Below are 16022 nucleotides of genomic sequence, written 5' to 3'. Positions count from 1 at the left end.
TATTTAGCATTTGTGTATGTGATTTCTTTTGTTTAATACATCTTTGAAGCATTTCCAGACATTTGTGTATATTTTTTCATCAGTATTTTATATTTGAATAAACTGTAATTTCTTAATCCATTTTGTACCTGATGGATCTTTAGTGATTTTTAGGTTCAATCTGCTATAAATAATAATACTCTAAACATTCTTGTAGATTCTTTTAGTGGACATCTTGAGTAAATGCCTAGGAATGAAATTGTCCTCTCTCTCTCTGTCTCTCTCTGTATCTCTCTTTCTCTCTGTCTCTGTCTCTCTTTTTTTCACCGTCTCTCTTTTTCAGTTCATTTTGATTGGGTTTGTTAATTGTATTAATCTTTTCAAAGAACCAACCTTTGGACTTGATTTTCATTATTGCTTTATCTTTCTTACATTGTTTATTTCCATTCTTATTTTTATTACTCTCGTTTTTTTCTAAAAGCCTTTGGGTTTAATTTGCTCTTCTTTACCTGACTTCTTTTTTTTAATGTTTTTAATGTTTATTTATTTTTGAGAGAGACAGAGAGACAGCGCAAGTGGAGAGGGGCAGAGAGAGAGGGAGACACAGAATCCAAAGCAGGCTCCAGACTCTGAGTCAGCACAGAACCCTACGTGGGGCTCGAACCCACCAACTGTGAGTTCTGAACTGATCTGAAGTCGAGGCTTAACTGACTGAGCGACCCAGGTTCCCCGACCTGACTTCTTAATGTACAAGCTAAAGTTGTTAATTTTTACACATTTCTTCTTTAGAATGGAGGTAACGCCATAAACTTTCTTCTAATTTGAATCTGTATCTGAATTTTAACATGTTGTGTTTATATCATTCAAGTAGAAATATGTTCTGATTTTTTTCATAATTTTTTCTTTGTATTTTATATGTAAGCCCTCTAAGATTAACATAGAGTTAATTTTTGTGAGGGAAGGTTAGAGAACCATTTCTGCCCATATAGATATCCACTTTGCTAAAACAAAAACAAAAACAAAAACAAAAACTAGTCTTTCCCAATTAAATTACCTTGGCGTATTTATCAAAATCACTTGACTATATATGTGTGAGTCCATTTCTGTTCACTGATCAATATGTCTGTCCTTACACCTGTCATACTACTATTTTTATAACTATACATTTACAGTAAGCCTCAATACCTCGTAATGAGTCCTTCATCTTTTTTTTTTCCAAAATTATTTTGGCTATTCTACTTCTTTTGTATTTCCGTATGGATTTGAATCAGCTTGTCAGTTTCTATGTTGCCTTTTTCTTTCTTTTTACTTTGAATGAAAAAATATTGTATTGTGTGAGGAAAAGAACTTGAGCATATTTTTTCCTCTGTCTTATATAATTAGAAAAAATTTATGTTATGATGGATTTTGCTAAAAGGCAAAAAATACTCCCTCCTTGCAAGTGTGTCTACTTTTTCACACTAAATAACTATAATTTCATTTAAATAAATGTAGTTTATTTAAAATTTTAAATAACTATTTTTATTTAATTTAATTTCTATTTAGTTTCTTTATGTAATCTATAATTTACATATCATATATACTAAAAAATAATGTGATTTTATAATACAGGGAATAAGTTACAACATTTTCTCATGGAAAAATAAGGTAATAGCTTTTTCACCTTAACACTTTTTTCTGTATGCTCTATTTTCATAAAAAGAATTAGGCTTTCTTTGAGGTGCCTGCTCAGTTGGTTAAGTGTCTGACTCTTGATTTCAGCTCAGGTCATGATCTCACAGTTTGTGGGTTCAAGGCCCACATTGGGCTCTGTGTTGACAGTGCAGAGCCTGCTTGGGATTCTCTCTCTTCCTTTCTCTGCCCATCCTGTGTGCTGGCTCTCTCTCTCTCTCTCTCTCTCTCTCTCTGTCAAGATAAATAAATAAAATTGAAAAAAAACTAGGCTTTCTAAAGAGGGTTAGATATATTAAGTTGCTCATTCTTGGTACTCTATTCTGGACTTTCTATTTTGTTCATTGATCTGTCTTGTTAGTTCTATGTCAGTACCACAATGTTTTATTACAATAAATTTTAAACATTTTAAATATCTAACAGAGCTATTTCCTTCAACCCTCTCAATTCTCTTCTCTTTTAGAATTTCCTGGCTATTTTCATTTATTTCATTTTCTATATGCATATATACCACGTAGATATAAACACAAATACACAGGTGCAGAGATTTCTATCAACCTTAATATGGTACCTGCATGATAACATTGGCTTGAATCGTTGTGTTACAACTATCTGCATCCACTCCTATAACTATCTCTCCCCATAACGTGACCAAAGCACTGGAAGGTTCACCCAAAAAAATATTCTATCATTGGTTATATAATTATGCAATGAACTCATTACTTTATCCAACTAAATAATGCTTCCTTAATATTGAAGTTCAAACTCCCCCATCCCTGACTATTCTGCTACACTGAGGGAAAACGTTTGAATCTGAGACTTGAAGACTGAATAGGAATTAGCCAGGCAAAGGGAAAGGAGCAGATGAAGCCCTGAACAGATGATAGAACCACAGGAAATGCCTACATTTTGGGGTTGGGGGTTGATAAGGAGAATTAGTTGAGGAATCACATAGAGGGTGGACACACAGATAGTAAGTAGTTTGCATTCTGAAATTCCTTGAATTCTAATGGAGATGGAATCAAGGCAATGGGTGCAAGATCAAGCACACCAAAGTGCTAACAAGAGGTCAGGGAGTTGAAAGCTGTGGTCATCAATTGTGTGATGATAAACACAGTTGTAAGTTTCAAAAGATTTGTTTCACATAGAAACAAATTTGTTTCAGTAAGGCCAAATTACAAATGCTACTTGTAGGTAGAAGGTACAAATTACTCTTTCAAAAATGTTGATGGTTGGGACAACTGGGTGGCATTAAGCGGTTAAGCGTCGAACGTAGGTTCAGGTCATGATCTCGTGGTTTGTGAATTCAAGCCCCGCATTGGGCTCTGTGCTGACAGCTCGGAGCCTGGAGTCTGCTTCAGATTCTGTGTCTCCCTCTCTCTCTGCCCCTCCTCCACTAGCACTCTGTCTCTCTCTCAAAAATAAATAAACATTTAAAAAAATGTAAATGTTGATGGCTAAAGGAAGTAAAGCAATAAGTTAATAGCTTGAAGAATTAAATGGGTTGCAAGCATCTTTTGTTTTTACTGTATAAAACATCAAACCATGCTCTAAGCATTGTAAAAAATCGACACAGCAAAAACTGAAACAAGTCTGAATTAACTGTCAGTCCAAAGAAACTGAGTGATGGTCTTCAAAATGAGATGAACCTTGGCTTTTACTTCTACCTCTTCATAGCTACTCTCAATCTCTATCCCTCTGTGTGTAAAATCTGGAAACAATCACCTTCCTGCAGGGTTTAGTAATGGGCCCAAACTTTACCTAGCACCAATTAAAGTTGCTAAAGAGATCTTCAGTAAAATGTAGAGTGGGTTGTCTTGGCCCACTGATGGTAAAAATCAGAACAGGTATGCCAGTTTTAGATTTTGAGCTGAGAGAAGTTAATGGGATCAGGTGTCAAACTCAATTTTCTCAGTATGGGAGATAAGTAAATCTGCTGAGGGTCAGGTATTATAGAAAGTGAAGAAGGCTGGGAAAAGTTGCTAGAAAAAAATTAGTTGGAGATCAATAAATAATTAATTAAAAACTGCTGAGTGGTTGTAAAAGTACAAGTTGTATCAGAATATTTCTTGAGATTCCCATCTCTGTCCACTGAATCAATAGGCTGTCTATGTTACTGCTAAACGATATTTCCAAAGTATTAGAAGCTCATACCAAAAGACACAACACAGAATTTTCATTCCAAACTTGTCTGGATTGGCTGAAAATTGCCTATAAATTTTGCATGAGATAGGGGATAATTTCTCCTTGTAAGATCATTTTTGTTCATAAGAAAAATCACGTATAAGAACTTGTACACAAAGCCTGTTATGAAAACAATATAGATTGTATATTTGTTTTGTTTAATTCTAATTGTATATATGTGTTTGTGGATGTACGGATCATACAGATCACTGCTTGGGATATGAGATCTGAAATCACCTATCTGCATCAAATCATCTGTCGTGGACTGAATGTTTTATCCGCCAAAATTCATATATTGGAATCTAATCTCCCATGGGATGGTATGTGGATGTGGAGCGTTTGGGAGATAATTGTGTTTTAAGGGTGGAGCCCTCTTGAATGGGATTAGTGCCCTTAGAAGAGAAGACCAGAAAGCTAGCTTGCTCAGTCTGCCCCTTGAGGACACAGCAACAAGATAGCCCTGTGCAACCAGGAGGAGGGCCCTCACCAGACACAGAATTGACTTACACCTTGATCTTTGATTTCTCAGCCTCCAGAATCATGAGAAATAAATTTCTTTTGTTGATAAACCACCTCATTTATGCTACTTTGTTAGTAGTCTGGGCTGACTAAGACACAATCACATAGAGAAATGTATGTAATAACTTGAATGTTCTCAATCAAGTATCCCTGGAATGTTGAAAATCCACCTGTAAAACAGCTAGAGGAAGTTATTATTATTATTATTAGCATTTGAGTTACAGAGTAATAAAACTAAGGTATATTTTCAGGCTACTTTACCTAGTTAGATCATGATTCTCAGCTAGTAGAGCACAGTGGCTTTATGGAGTCCTTGGCTTATATCTAGGCTCTGTCTGCTACTCATGTGAACTAAATTCCTCAGTTCTTCAGTTTCTCTATCTGTAAAATTTAAAACAATAATAGTGTTTATCTCCTAAGGATATTAGGAAGATGACAACTTATGTTCACATAAACTATCTAATTTAGATATTAACTACCATTATTCTACCACTATCTGTATTATCAGTTATAGCTCTTCTGCACCCTGACCCAAATCACAACTCTAAATGGTGTCATAAATTTCAAATTTGTGCCCTCAGCTACAGGGAAAATAAAGAGGCCATGACTGAACCAACGTATCCATTTCCAATATGCGAAAATATCTTAGACTGCAAGCACTATGCACAAAGGATTATGGTAAAAGTGAACTCTCTATCAAGATATCAAATATTTATAATCATATGATCCGTAGCTGGATTACAGTCTTGGATTCGTGATAATCTTACTAATATTGAATTCTATGTCCAGTGACAACTATTTTATTTATTATTATAACTACTTCCTAAAAATTATAAAAGGAAAAATGAAGCAATAGGTTTCTTTGAAATGATCGTGGACCACAAAAGCAGTTTCTTTTTTACAGAGGCTCAGAAAAGTTCATTGATTCTCCTATACTAGCAAAACAAGCAAGCAGTAGAATGGAAACTAGAATTTAAGTCACATGACCCTGAATTTAATGTTCCTTAACAATGTGGCCATCTAAATAGCAAAGTATTTCATTGTGTATAAGTTTAGAATTTACAAACTGACCTAACACCTGATCTCTTGTGATTTTCACAACAAATCTGTGATATGAGTGTGCCAGGGTTTATTGCCAATACAAAAATATTTTGAAAATTTGGAAAGAGAGACTCTCAGGACCCACCCATATTACCACAGCTAGTAAGTGATAGATCCAGTTAAACTAACACACATACGCACACACATGTGCACACACACACACACTGCTGTTGGTTTGAATGTTTCTGTTTGCTAAAATTCATATGTTGAAATCTCAATGCCCAGTGTGATGTTATCTGGAGGTGGAGACTTTGGGCAGGGAGAGGGGTGGTGATTGAGTCTTGAGAGCAGAGCCCTCATGAATAAGATTAATGCCCTTGTAAAAAGAGACCCAGGAGAGCTTCCTTGCCCCTTTCACTATGTGAGGATCGAATGAGACTGGCTTCCCAATCTAGGACTTCCAGACTCCAGAAACGTAAGAAATAAATTCCTGTTGTTTATAAGTTACCCCAGTCTGTGATATTTTGTTACAGCACCCCAAATGGATAAAGACACACACACGAAAACAAATGAACATAAATAATAAAAAGACTTCCAACCCCACTGGCCTCCCCATTTACAACATGGCTTTAATTGTTATATAATGCTTGGGCATCAAGAATTAAATTCTGTAATTAGCAAACATATGAAGCACGAACAGCTAAATTTAAAAAAAAAAGTGTTGAAATTTAGAATTCAATGGAATTTCAAGTAAGAGCAGCTTAGACCTGCAGGCTGTCACTTCACATCTGAAACAACGATTCCCACTGTTTTTCTAGTTGACACAATTTATTAAAACCTCTCAACATATACAAAATAAAATTATGATAAGCCCCCAAATCCAACACAGAAAGCCTAGCATGAAACATTGAAGTCATAATTTACCTCAGAGAGTCAGGAAAAAGAAACCTGAGAAAAATGAGAAAAGTTCAAAAAAGTCATTTCAACATCCCAGTAGAGTTAAAGACCATTTTCAAGTATTCCCGTTCAGATGTTTTTATAATTGCATGGATCCTACAGTGCTGCACATTCTACCAGTTCTCAAGTGGCTATACCCAGAAGGTGGTGACTGTTTCTGACTGGCTGCTTGCTTGCTTTTATTTTCATTTCCTGTGCGAGACTGAGATTGCCGTTTGGGGACAGTTAAATCTCCTTCAAGCCTAAGAATCATTTGTCCCATGTGGAGGCAGCTTCAATGAATAGCTTTCCATTTCTTCTTATTCATCCTGACTTTACAATTGGGATGCTTAGCATGATAAGATTTCATTTGGTACCCCCCTCTGCATCACACCGCTTTCTTTCTGGTTACTCAGGCCAAAATTTGGAGGATCATGGTTCAGATGGCATTTGGAAGGGACTGTCATCTGTAGACTGGGTTCGTCTCTGTGCTGTGTGCTTCTTGATTATTTGTGTGTTGTTAAATATGCCTCATAGATCTCAGGGGTGTGGGGGCATGTATCAGTACAGCACTGATATATGAAAAAGTTTATGTCTTTTATTTTCTCAGCAAGATAAAATTTTAAAAATGGGATCCATTTCTTGATAACAATTTCACAGTTCTCTTTCCAGTCAAGAAATGCCTCCTGATCTAATGGCTGAGCATCTGATACAAATTAGCTGTAAGCTGTGCATTATGGTCCAAATGCATGTATTTGCATTTTCCAAAGCTATAGGTTTTCATTTGATATTAGCAGTGAAACAAAAGCAAACACTCATTGAAAAACTAATAAGGGGCGCCTGGGTGGCGCAGTCGGTTAAGCGTCCGACTTCAGCCAGGTCACGATCTCGCGGTCCGTGAGTTCGAGCCCCGCGTCAGGCTCTGGGCTGATGGCTCAGAGCCTGGAGCCTGTTTCCGATTCTGTGTCTCCTTCTCTCTCTGCCCCTCCCCCGTTCATGCTCTGTCTCTCTCTGTCCCAAAAATAAATAAACGTTGAAAAAAAAATTTAAAAAAAAAAAAAAGAAAAACTAATAAAATTAAAGGTGAACACTACACCAATGAGATAATTCAGAGGGCAGAAAAAGTAACTAGAGGTAATTTTCTTTTGACCAGACAACTTTTATTAAGATCACAATTGAAATGGTTGTCACAGATATAAATTTTTAGAATGCGTAGCTTGTAACTATAGACCAGAGGCTTTCATCTTTGAAAAGTTGGATTTAACACTTTACATCTGAAAAGGTTTCCATAAAAGGGGTGACGCTTAAAACAATTCCTCAAGGTTAAGCAGACATTCTCCAAAAAGTAACTATCAGTGGACAAGAGAAAAAAAAATCCATGATAAGGATACATATCCTAGAAAGGCAGGGAAATGTAACAAGACATGTTGAGTTAAAAAAAAAAATGAGAATTTTTCTATTTGTTTTTGTGATGTGGAAAAAGCAGTTAAGGAAGATGATACTGAAAATACAGTTGCAGTCATATCTTAAAAGTCCATGTATATTAATGAGTTTGGAAATTTTTCTCTGAACGTTAGGGAGTTAAGTTTTTATTTATTGGGTTTTTTTTTTAAACAGATGAGTTTGTTCAACACTATACTTTAGAAAAATATTTGACAATCATATGAAGGATACTTTGGATTAGGAGAGATTGTGATGAACATACTGTTTGAGGCCTCTGCCATAATCCGTACAACAAATGTTGAACTGAATGAAAACAGAAGTAGAGATGGAAAGGAGAGAAAATGTAAGATATTTATGAGGTCACGCTGATGAACCTTGGAGACTGACATGGAGTGTAAGAAAGGAAGGAGTCAAGAATAAAGCACACGCCAAGCTTGTGAAACATAAAGAATGTTGGGACACCTGGGTGGCTCAGTCGGTTAAGTGTCTGACTTTGGCTCAGGTCATGAACTCATGGTCCGTGAGTTTGAGCCCGGTGTGGGGCTCTGTGCTGACAGCTCAGAACCTGAGGCCTGCTTCAGATTCTGTGTCTCCCTCTCTCTGGCCCTCCCCCGCTCATGCTCTGTCTCTGTCTCTCAAAAATAAATAAATGTTAAAAAAATTTTTAAAGGAATATTTACATTTATCAGGATCTATAGGATATGGGACGAATGAGGTGAACACATTTGGGAGTTGGAAGGCTGTCTTCACTTGAGAAATATGGACACAGTATACTGTGTGCTAGAAGCTGGATTATAGGGTTTGAACAAAGCAACTAAAGAGGGTTGGAAATACAGACTTGGAGGCACTGTGCTCCAAATGACAGTTTATATCGTAGAACTGCAAGTAAGTTTCCATGGAGATCACACAGAGTGGGAAGAGAAGTAGGCATGGGACGGAGGGGACAGAACAGTGGACAACGAGGATGTATGCAACTCTTAGAGAAAAAGGAAGAGAACACTTGAGGCCAACAAGTGGGAGGAAAAGGCAAAATGTTTCAGAGAGAGAGCTGTAATAATTTTCTTGCAGAGGGAAAGTAAGTAAACAAGTCTTACTTCTTAAAACATTCTTTCCTTAATTATTACTTTTGTTTGGTTTTCACGCGATTATGCATTTCTTAATACCCTCTCCATTTTCATTTTCTTTTATCTCCTTTATCTCTTCAAAGTTTTATCCTTGATTGTCTTTTTCTGTACTCTAAATTTGGACATTCTCCACTGCCACAGTTTTGGCTACCATCATATATTAACTCTTCCTAAATATGAATATTTGTATTCATTCAAACCCCTTACGGATGACTACTCCAGAAAGTAATGACAAAAAATAACAACAGAGTTGGCATTTCTTCCATAGAACTTAATGTATGGAGAGAGCAATAGATACACAAGCAAATAGACTGAAATGTGATAAGTGTGAAATGATTGTATTGGCATTTTATATGCCACTCAGGTAGAAGTAGATTTGACAGATAGTCTAGAGGTAAGGGCTTCTGGTAGAAATTCATTTCAGTTATCCTAAAAGGAAAGATTTAGGGCCTACACTAGTGATATCAGGATGCAGAAGAGTCTATGGTGACTCACAAGTTTGTGTATGTGTTACTTTGTTTCACTGTACTTGAGCTTGCTGAGGTCTGAGTCGATGGTAATGACATTTACTGGCATGGCCATTCCAACAGGAGTTAGAGCAGGTTTGACCAGAGAATGGAAGTGATACCAGTTTAGGACATGTTAGGTTTGACCTATTTTTTTAAACATCTGGGTGGGGGCAACAAACAGGTAATTAAAAATTTGGGTCTGAGACTCAGGAGAAACTTCCTGGGGAGTTACTCCTGTGGGCATGAATGGGAATCCTTTTGGCAGATTATGTCAGAAAAAAAAGACTGAGCACAAAAACCCACAAATCGCTGTATTTGCAAGACTGAGCCATGTTTCCAGCCTCTCTTCTGAGCTACAGACTCACAGAAACTTTATATACTCAAGTAACCACATATATTTCTAATTCAATATCTTAACCTACTTGCTCTCTTTGATAATCTATTCCACTTTATTGTGTTGTACATGCCTGTACATATTGCAATCACTTTTCAGTTATGAATTTCTGAAACCTTGAAATGTTTTTTTCTCTGTCCGTTTGGGATTCTCACTACTCCCATTAGTTACTAGATTTTTTGATTCAACTACTATGATGTTTTTCTTGTTACCTATACTTTCCATTCCCACTGCCATTGAACTTAGTCCAAGCACTCCAAAGCTCTTGTCTGGTCTATTCCTAGTCTCCCCACCAATATACCTTTCAAGATACTCATACATTTACCTTTCCAAAATAGAGGTTGAATAGAATTGTGTACCTATTCAACATGCTGAAAACATAGCTCTTTCTCAAAATAGTAAAGTCCTGTAGTCTCAAGGTGCAAATCCTGTGATTTATGTCCCAAATTATCTTGCTATTGGGAGGCTCACCTCCCAATTCATTCCAGCAGGAATTATTAACTCCAGTCCATACCAAGTGGTGCTCCAACATCCTCTCCACCCTCCAGTTTCTGTGGCGTTGCTCTCATTGTTTTCTCCACCTAGCTGAACACTCCCCATGTTATAATCCCTGACTTAAATGTGGTGCCCATTACATCTTCCCCAATGCTTTAATCAGAAGTAATTGTCCTGTTTGCTCTCCTTTCATAGAACCTCACTTTCAGCACTTATGTAATTCTGTGTCATATTACACATAGTCCATTACATGTATCGATCCTGGACACTAATACCTTTATCTTTTATCATTCCCATTAAGACCATAACAAATAGAGTAAAGCTATTGAAGAAAAATGATTTCTGGGGCACCTAGGTGGCTCAGTCAGTCGAACACCCACTCTTATTTTTGGCTCAGGTCATGATCCCAGGGACATGGTATTGAGCCCCTCAATGGGCTCTGTGCTGAGCGTGGAGCCTGCTTAAGATTCGCTTTCTCTCTCTCCCTCTTACCCATGCATGGTCTCTTTATCCCAAAATAAAAATATAAAAAAATATTTATATGGTTTAAAGTAAACTGGTTCAATCCTATATCAAGAATCTGAGTTAATTTCCACTACACTGGTAGGAGCTATAGTTAGCAAAGGGGCGGGGGGGGGGACTCTAAATCCCATGCGTTTTCAAGGGCAATAAGGGTATTTTAATTTTTTTTTTTTCAACTTTTTTTTTTTTTTTTTTGGGACAGAGAGAGACAGAGCATGAACAGGGGAGGGGCAGAGAGAGAGGGAGACACAGAATCGGAAACAGGCTCCAGGCTCCGAGCCATCAGCCCAGAGCCTGACGCGGGGCTCGAACTCACGGACCGCGAGATCGTGACCTGGCTGAAGTCGGACGCTTAACCGACTGCGCCACCCAGGCGCCCCAAGGGTATTTTAAATTACCTAGCTGCTTCTATATTTAGACTAGCAAGATTATTTCAGATCATTGCACCAAATAACTTGTATTGTTTCAATCAAGTATTTAATATATCTTTGTTCAATGTTCTAGAATGTTCTCTGGGTTAGGTGGTTAAAAGTTAGAGGTAATGGGGCCAGTGAGTTCTCAGCTTGACGGAAACAAAATTTTTTTTGAGGTATATAGATCACAAGTCACAACAAATTAAGAAGAGCTTTTGCTTATTTCCAATCTCATCCTATTCTGGCCGCTACATTTAACCCATGGGGAAATTAGGTTACTCCTACTTCAACAATATCCAATACAGGTTGTGTTATTTTCATATCTAACCAAGATTTGTCCCAAATATATACAATGATTTGTGGTAGAGTCCAAATGTCCTAGTTTTAAAAAGAGTTTATACTTATCCTTCCCAACCCAGCAAGTGAAATGTTTAGATGAAGTTCTCCAGATCCCAGGTTTTTAAATCAGAAGTCTATTTATTTGGGGGACATAGATTTGATCTTTGTTCTCTTTTGAAGACATCATCCTGGAATTGGATACTTTATACAGACTTGTTACATCTGAAATGCAGAAGATAAAGTATGTATTGGTAAGGACTCTTCCAGAGACAAAATGAGAATGACTGACTACAAGCAACACTAGACCACAGTGGTCATGGTTCTGGGAGAAATAATGGAAAAATAGTTTAGGGTCTGAAGAACTGTCCCCAGAAAATAATGAGACATACTGGGCCCCACCCTTATGAAAACAGAATGTCTCTTATCCCCCAACTTGGTGGCCTCCATTGGTGGAAAATAGTCCCAGATTGTTTTAGTTCTTTGTTCAGACTGAGGGCAGAAAGAGAAAATCCTCAGTAATTGGAAAGTTCCTTCCAATTCCTGATTCTAATCCCCTGACCTTAATGTTTATCCAGCAAATCCTTTACTCCTCTTGTTACTTGTCTCCCTCTGGACTTTTGGGATTGTTTTCCCCTCAGTTCATCCATATTCACCTGGCACACTTCACCTGAGCCACATAATATTTTCTTGGTATAGGACCTTCTATATTTACTTAGAAAGTGACATTTATCATATAGTGGTTATTTAATAGTTCACTAAATCTATCTAATAATTCTTACTACTAAAACAACTTAAGATTCTAATTAATAACAACGCACACTTTCAGAGCATAAATGATACAAGTAATAAGATGCTTCTGTAGGATAAATATTGTAAAAAACTTTTCTTTATTCCCTTACATTCAAATAATTAATTTCAGCCCATATGTGTTTAAAGGATTCATAGCATAGAAGATGAGGAGTGAACACCCAAGTATTAACCAATATTATCTATGTATTCTCGCATAGATATGTCCCCATAAAATACTATTAGGTTATTGGTGAAGAAACTGTGACTCTGAGAATTAGCTTCCCCAGCATCACAAAGACCATATTTAAATCTAAATCTGTGGAACTCTGTAGCAGTCATGGCCCCATAAGGAAACAGATGCTACCCTAAACACTTTAACCTAAGAGAACTTCAAATAGAAAAATGGATACACGTGATGGAAGTGCTCTGGTACCAAACCAACAACTCAAAAGAGCTATTTCTGAGAATACCTATCTCTGAGAACTAACTCCACCCTAAGGTTGGAGGGAATAGAAATAGATAGCTTAATCAGAACCTCACATACAGAGTCTCCAGAAGAATCTAAGACCAGAGAGTAAGTGGTTAACTTGCTGAATCAGGGAACATGAAGGAAATGCTGGAATTGCTCTAAGGACAGAAAGAAAAAAAAAATAGAGAAATACTCTTACTTCTCCTTTCTGCTTACCTTCCAGTTTTCTTGGAATGCCTGCCATTAGTTACTTTTACTCAGAAATGAACTGCTCAGGCTATCTGGGAAATGTAACGCTCTATGATGCTTTTGCAGGGCAGGACATTGGCTTGAGAACAAAAAAGGCAATACCAGTACAGATTCCATGACGCCACAAGGCACACTAGAGTGGATAGTGTAAACAAAGGCATACAGGTGAGAAAGGATGAAGTCTATGCCAGAATAGCAGTTCAATTTGGTTGCTGCATCTGGAACACATGGAAACTGTTGGAAAAGTGGAGCAGTGTAACAACATGGGAAAATATGAGGGTCAGGCTAAGTTGTTAAGATTTAATTTAATGAGAAGACAATTTGGACCAGGGATATGATGCAACTGACATGTTGTTTGGAGAATATTAATTTAAAAATTGCATGTAGAATGGTATTGGGAAGATTCAGGAACATTGTCTAGCAAGGAAGCAATTACAGTTGTTAGGGCATAAATGATAATGGCAATGTGGGGAAGAGCTGTAATTTATTGTTCACCTAATATGGGCCAGATACCGTTCTACATAATTTATATATAAGCATTATTCCAGCTGATTCTCATGACAATTCTTCAAGCTAAGCATCACTATCTGACTACACGGACAAACAACGAATAAGAGAATTTCAGCGGGATTCCCACAGTTATATAATGAATAAGTGACAGGGCCTTATCTAAACTACTGGTAATGAAGTGAAATAAATGGAATTATTTTGGATGATCCAAAGACTATGTGTTTATGAACACAAAAGTTGGCATACATTAGTTACCATGCCAGATATCAATTTTCTGTGTTGCTACCTTTAATAATCATAAATATTAATGCTGGAAAAAATTTTTTTGGTTTGTTGGTAGTTATTTTTATTTAGCATAACACTGACATTATCCCAAATTGTCTTGGAATTTTTCACCTGTTTCTTCACAGGTTGGATTATTCTTTAATTCAAAACTCTCCTGTGATAAATGCAATATTTTGTTACAAACATGCTCATCTTAAAATAACATGTTCGAGGCCTATATCAGAAGCTTTCTCCAAGCCAAAAGAAGTCTAACATGGACATCCAACATATATTGAATGCCTACATTTTGTTTCTGTATCAAAATGTATTAACATTGCTCCACGTGAGGATTTAATGTTTTTCCAGTTTTTCACTGATGTTTGTTAATCACTCTCAACTACTGGACATTTATGGGTATTCCTTTGAATTTCAATAATTTGGTTGCCACTAAACAAACACATCTATCACAGTAAGTTATCTGTTCAACATTTGTGCTGATGTGCAGGCACTCATTCCAAATCATTTTCATGCCACTCCTGAAATTCTTAACAATTCTTAAAGTGATAATGAATTTAAAAAATCTATAGAGTTTAAATTATTCACATATATGAAGTGAGTAAGCTTATTTTGATGTTTTGCTTGAAAGTAATGCTCATTATTATTTGGTCTAGTTTTAGTTTATTTTTTGTTGTTACTTTTGTCAATGAATCACTAAAGACTAAGTCCTCCTAAAATTGAAACTATCTAATATGTAGAGATATGAATTTGACAACTATTTCATCCATAAAAACAATTAGATGCTATTCAGTCTGCCCCCACCATATCTTTCTAAATATCAGTTGAAAAATTGGTCTTGGAAACCCATGGCATTTTAATAATATGAGTCAGAGACTGAGTCAGAAGTATTGTTAGTATCAAAATGACTCATTTTTAAGTTGTCATGGTTTAGTTGAATCTATAATGAATGACCCTGTATTTACATTCTTGCAAGAACTTCCACTATTATTCCTGTTTCTTCTCAGAATGTTAATCTGATGGAGAAAATAGGTCACCACTTCTGAAATGGATGGTAGTTCTGCATAGAATGTAGATGGACTCATTATTCTCAATACATTTGACTCATCTTTGCCCATATGATATAAAAGCTTATATTATCACTAGTTCTGAGGGTATTCATCCTTACAAAACATGAGGCCAAACCACTTAAATCTATTGTCTTGGTTTGTACCAAAAAGTCTGCAGTAATTCAGAGACCTATACTTTTTAATTGCTAAATGCTTTGATTGCTCTAACAACCTTGGGTTTAAAATTTTTAGGAGGTGACGTTTCTATAATTTCTGTCTATACAAGTTCTTTCTTCCTTATGACATTTGTGGTCTTCCCAAATATTTACCAAGAATTCCAAATACCATTTAAGCTGGTAAGAACTAAAGTGAAAAGGTATCTTGTAGAGCTTATGAGGCCTTAGAACCTTTAGGCCATAGAGCAATAGATTAAATGACCTCTTGAGACCCCCTCCAGTCCTATATTCTATGGGGACTGATAAAGCACAGAGATAGCCAAACAAAGGGGATACAATGAAACTGGTTCTATTATCCCAGCATTTAATGGTTTTCTGTGTAGAAAGTTCAAAGCTGAAAGTTTCAACAAAGATTCTACCAACACAGTGTTTCCTGCATTTACCACTTTTCTGCTTACAATACTTTCTTACATTTTTCAAAGGCCAGGAAAGTGTGCTTTCTTTGTAATACCAAAGGTAGTTTAAGTAATAGGAGATAGTATTACAGATAAAAAATATATATAACAGTTAAATCGGAGTAATAAAGTTGGATTTTGGGTTAGGCCAACAGAGCAACCAAGGGAATACAAAAAAGGCAAAAGTATGATCTTTAACAGACAAAAAGAAAAGTAAATTTTGAGTAGAGACATATATGTAACCAAATGAAAAAGGGGGAAAGTTAAAGGACTTTGAGAAAGAGTAAATGAAATATGCTGAAGGGTGAATTAAAGTATGTTCAAGGACTATGCATATCATCTAGAAATAAATATGGTTTTAGGTAGAATAAAAAATGTGGCAAAGAAGAAGAGTCCAAAAACTAATCAAAGCCAAGAAAGAAGAGAATATATAGGATAAAACATGACCCAGAGAGAATCACTGAGGTGACTGAATGA

Source organism: Prionailurus viverrinus, chromosome F2, assembly GCF_022837055.1.
Source record: "Prionailurus viverrinus isolate Anna chromosome F2, UM_Priviv_1.0, whole genome shotgun sequence".
NCBI classification, from domain to species: Eukaryota; Metazoa; Chordata; class Mammalia; order Carnivora; family Felidae; genus Prionailurus; species Prionailurus viverrinus.
The sequence above is the reverse complement of the archived record's forward strand: the minus strand, read 5'-3'. Positions refer to the sequence as shown.